This window comes from Limulus polyphemus, unplaced genomic scaffold (genome assembly GCF_000517525.1).
Source record: "Limulus polyphemus unplaced genomic scaffold, Limulus_polyphemus-2.1.2 Scaffold133, whole genome shotgun sequence".
Taxonomy (NCBI): Eukaryota; Metazoa; Arthropoda; class Merostomata; order Xiphosura; family Limulidae; genus Limulus; species Limulus polyphemus.
In genome coordinates, this window is record NW_013665743.1 from 763,011 (window position 1) to 768,427 (window position 5,417).

Consider the following 5,417-nt stretch of genomic DNA (forward strand, 5'->3'; position numbering starts at 1 on the left):
GTCGAAAAAATTCTCATTTCAGCACTTGAACATGGTCTGAACATTTTAAGTGGCTAGAATACTCTGTTGAACGAAAGGTTGCCTTTTGTTTTGCATGTAAACATTCTGGATTAAAACACATCAGATGTAACATCGATGTCTTTTTCACAAATGGTTTCAACAACTGGAAAAGAGCTGTTGATTACAATCAGCAAATGAAAATGAGGTCAAAGAAAGATGCAAGCATCTCAGACGCATCATTGGTGTTACACTATTTCTCGAGAAACAAGGAATGCCATTTAGAGGTAACTACAAACCTAAGGTAGCCAAAATAAAGGAAATTTTGCTGAGTGCTTAAGTTTTCTAACGAAGTCTGACCAATTAAAAATCACCATCAAGAACTAGCTATCTTTCCTCTTCTTCTCAGAACGAAGTTATTAAGTGCTGTTAAAACAAGTAATATTCAGCATGGTCAGTGAATTCAATATATCAGGAATGTATGTGATAACGGCAGATGAAGCAAGGGACAAACACAGGGAGCAATTAACACTCTGTGTAAGATATATTGTTCCATGAAATGGTTCATTGAAAGAGCATTTTTTGGGATTCAACAACATAAAATGTTTGATGTAGAATCAATCACTGAATCAATACAGTACTGCCTTAGAGTTAACGGGTTAGATTATCTACAGTGTGTGGCACAATTTTAAAGAGGTGTAAAAAATATTTTCTTTGTTTACTTGTGTTGAAGTAAAGTGATCTAATAAAAATGTACTTAAGTAAGGTTGATGGGAACAATTTCTTGTATGAATCACTGCCCTCTACATTCATGACATACACTGTAGCAATCATACTCAATAGGTGGCATCCACAGCGATGACGTGAAGGGAATTTAGATTCAAAGATGTCACCCTTCTTGTCTAGAAGAGCAGACGTGTCTTGAAAACTGATATCATCTGCTGGATCATCTGAAACTTCTGCCATTATCTGGACCTGTTATTCAATGCCTTCGTCATTCTGAGATAGTCATCCTACTTTATCTTCTCCAAATACCCTCAATTCCTTCACAAAATTTGATCCACTGTCAGTTTTTGTCCTGATAACCTTATCTCGAATCTGATACTATGAATGTATATCGTTCAAGGAGCTGGACAAGACATCATAGGTATGTGTCCCCTTCAACTGCCTGAAGGCTAGTGTAGCAGAACACCTCTCAAAACGACTGATGTCAATCCAATGAGCAGTCACACCAATATAACTCTGTCTTCTGGATGTCCAGCTGTCAGTAGACGTGGCAATGTACTGCACTTTGATAATTGCATTTATCAAATTATTTCTCACTCTGTAGTAGCCTCATTAATTCTATTGCAAATAGTTGGTCTTTACATTAAGCTGTAGTCTGGCTGCATCCCATGAATAAGTTCCTGGAATTGTTGTGACTCCACGATGCTGAACAGATGAAGCCCCTTCGTAATAGTGTTGATAATTAACTAATCAAGAATAGGCTTTGACACGCTTTTAGAATTAATCACAGCGAATATCCTGCTTTCTTTATTTGAGAAATCATCTGATGGCTCAGTTTTGATGACCTTCCTCTTCCTAGCTTGCGATGTCAACTCTGTGTACTTCTGGAGATGATGTTGGTGAACACGCTGTAATACAAAACAGCATATTACAGGCGCAGTGCAAATAGACATTATTTGGGGATTCTATACTCAAGCACCTCCCAAGATGGAATTTTTCATTAATGTGAAACTTTATATCTTGCTAGAAACCAAAATTTCCCCAAGAAAAAGCTCCTAAATTTGTTTTGTCAATGCTAAATATTAAAGGTTTATGACAGAGCATGATCCCATGTAAACAAAAGACAAAAGATGTAATCCTGATCAACTTTGCAGTATGCTACATATTGAAATCATTAGAGTAATTAATAGTCCCATTTAATATACAAAAAATAGAATAATAATAATAAGAACCTTCATAGCCAATGCAAATTTAATAGCAAGTAAAACTGTGCTGTGTCCCCCAAATGTGGCGTCACTTTTGCTTCAAAATCCTCTATTCGCGAGCATTAGGTTATGCTCTCCTGTTATTATTGAGCTCAGGTGAATACCGGGTAATGATTATTCAATCTTATGAAAGATGGAGATGACAAAACCACTGATGTAATGTAAACAAAAAAGACGTGAATGTAAGGTGGGTAAGAAGCCCCTATCAACATGTGATTCATTAACTATAAGTTTCTAAGCTTTTGTTTTTGCTTCAACAATGTGTGACGCATTTCATGGGCTGACAATGTTATCGCTCCGAGTACGGCTATGGTATTAATAGTTAGCGATTGCTTTCAGTTTTTTCCAATTTTGAATTAATATACAAGGTAATTATATTTTCATATCATTCTGAAAACAAGTTTACACAAGTGAGTTTTATAAGTTTAGTTATTTTAAACTTAATTTAAATGTGAAAGAAACTTAGAATATATAACATTAAAACAACTCTTGTCACAATGGCGGACTGAGAGCTACCTTTAAATTTTAAGTTGTAATTTCAGTTTTCACTAAGATAACCAAAATCAAAGTAAAATAGGAATAACAACATTTTACAATGACGTAAGAAACAACCTTTGTATAATATTACATTAATATTTTCAATCATAAATTATATTAACGTATAAAAACCTAAATTTATTACAATTACTGAAGTAGGGTTAGGGCATGTCCTCTTAAATCTTCTGTCACTAAGACTAGATCCGCCATTATCTTTGGGCATGATTGCTAAATAAAGTACATTAGTAAATAATAAAAGTATAAACAGTCTACAAGTAAAACGACGACCAAAACAGTTTTTCATTAACATTTATTTCTAAACATATCGGGTCCAATTTTTCTTAACTTTTTTTCACAAAATTCCATGAATAACAACGAAATGTTGAATTTTATTACTTATACGTAATTTCCAATTAAACTGATAATTTTCAAATATTTGGGAAAAGTGTCTTTTAATATTGAGGTTTTGAATATGACGCACATGTTCAGATATTCTATCATATACGGGTCAGCAAGTTTCTCCTATATACGTACTGGAGCATCTGCCACAAGTTAGTTCATAAACAACGTTTTTACGATGGCATCTATATGTAATCCATATTTAGTGGCTTTACAGCTATTTTTCATGCAGAAACTTTGATAGACAAAAAGAAAATAGACATGTTCTCTTGAACCGTAGAAACAAAAAAGCTCAGGCTACTTGGGTGATTTCGTATATAAGTGAAAATATCACCACGAAACTAAAGAGAATAATTAGAGCATCAGACTTACTTATTAAAATAACACAAAAACCAGACATCTTCTTAAATCATTAACAACAAGTTCAGCATACAAGAAATAAATTCAATGTTATGTAACTCCTTTTATGCATTCGCTAATGTGCACAACTTTTCTTCATATTTGGTGTATGTGTACCATACATAAATAGCGTAAAATGCTGCAAATGCTTCAATGTTTTCCTTACCATCACATATAATGGATCTATAAGAGGAATTCTTAGAATACAAAATATGTTTTGGCAGATAACATGGAATATATATGGTCATTCAGTTTGCTTGTTTTAGAACAAAGCCACATTGATCTACTTGTTGTGTCCACTGCGGAGAATCGAGCCCCGGATTTTAGCGTTGTAAGTCCATAAACTTACCGCTGTCCCATCGGGGGATACGGCCATTCAATGTAAGTAGCTTTCCTTGATATTGCATGAGGACAAAATGAAGGAAAGGTCATGATAAAAACTTCAGTCAATTGTTTCTTAAAAGAGATTTGTTTTACAGCTGTAACGTTGAAGCTCTAGCATAATTTATTCTTTATGGATATAATCAACATTTGATTTCGTAATTATTTCCCTTTTACAAATGGTTACCTCAATGAAAGTCTACCCAGATGGTCTTATAAATCGAAGAGCTTCGATCTTTTTATATTCAGGTCATATGAACAATGTTTCTTAACAAGCCAGTAGTTAAGGAGCACAATCTGAAACAAACGAGCTGCCTCAGAGGAGGGTCGTTGGTGAGAGGAGAGCAAAGGGTACGCCCAACCGTGGATATCCTTTGCGGCTGGGAGTACAGTAACGTCATAGTTCCTCAAAGTGGCGCCAGAGGACGGATCTGCCACAAGTGTGGGTAGTTTTCAATTTATGTACTAGAAGCAGATAGGTCCAAAGTACATCAATAAAGAGGTGATAAGATCATCTAATGTGCATAGGCAAATGTTTCTTACGTGGTTTACTCATGAACCACCAGAGACTGTTCATGAATGTCAAGGTTTGTCACTTTATATAAGTATATTACTAACACTACTATAGTTCATAACACGATGTTAGTTGCTGCATTGTTATTAGAATAACGTATTGTCTCGTTTCAATAAGAATAATAATAAAAAAAATTAATGCATAAAATTAATACTTCATATATTACAAATTGAGTAATTTGAATAGTGTACTTCATGAATATTCATAGACTAGTTTAACTTATATTCTATATAAATGATTAAACTCTATTTTAACATAATATATTTAAACTAGACTTATCCTATGCATCGTATTCGACTCCATAAATTATTTAACTTAGGATCTATATCGCTCTGGAAATGTCTTTATCATGGCTGTTTATACATAAAAAGTTCAAGCTCTACATAAATATTACATTAAATTAACTGTAATGTTGTACAGTTTGACTTCGTGATTTACTCACGTTATTATACATTGTAGTTTAATTCACAATATATGTAAAGGACTATTTTTTATATTATCCTCAACCATTCAAACATTAGATATTATGGTGTCCAAATGAAAAATAAATAGTAAGACAGTATTCGGTTTAACATGGTCTATATAGCCCTTTTATTATTTTATGTATGATATTATCCTGTCGTAATTAAACGGTATACGAAGTCATTCTGCCCAATTAAATATAGTAACACTAATATCATACTTTCTCAAAAGTGTTTCTTTGTGTGTTGTTCCTAAATGAACAAATTACAATAGATGAAAATCTATTCACATAAGTGAACTTTTCAGGTTTTACATTAAATCAACTAAGTGGATAAATATCAACACTTATCACATTTCGTTTTTTTTTTCATAAAATCCATTAGAACATCACAACGCATGTGATTTTCTATAAAACATTCATTTTGAACTGGGAAACGCTGGGTATTTACTGTGTACAAACTATAGAAATTTTTAAACTTGTAATATATGATATATTAATTTTACATATTCAGAGACTCTGTTTATTATTGTTGATGATGCTAACTATAATTCAGAAAGTAATAATGCGTTAAGAACTATAGTAGTATGTTCGATGACGAGGAACCCACTTTGAGACTAATAATGGCTGGAGACGGCTTAAATAGGTAATGAAGAAAAACTTTAATATAAGCTTAACA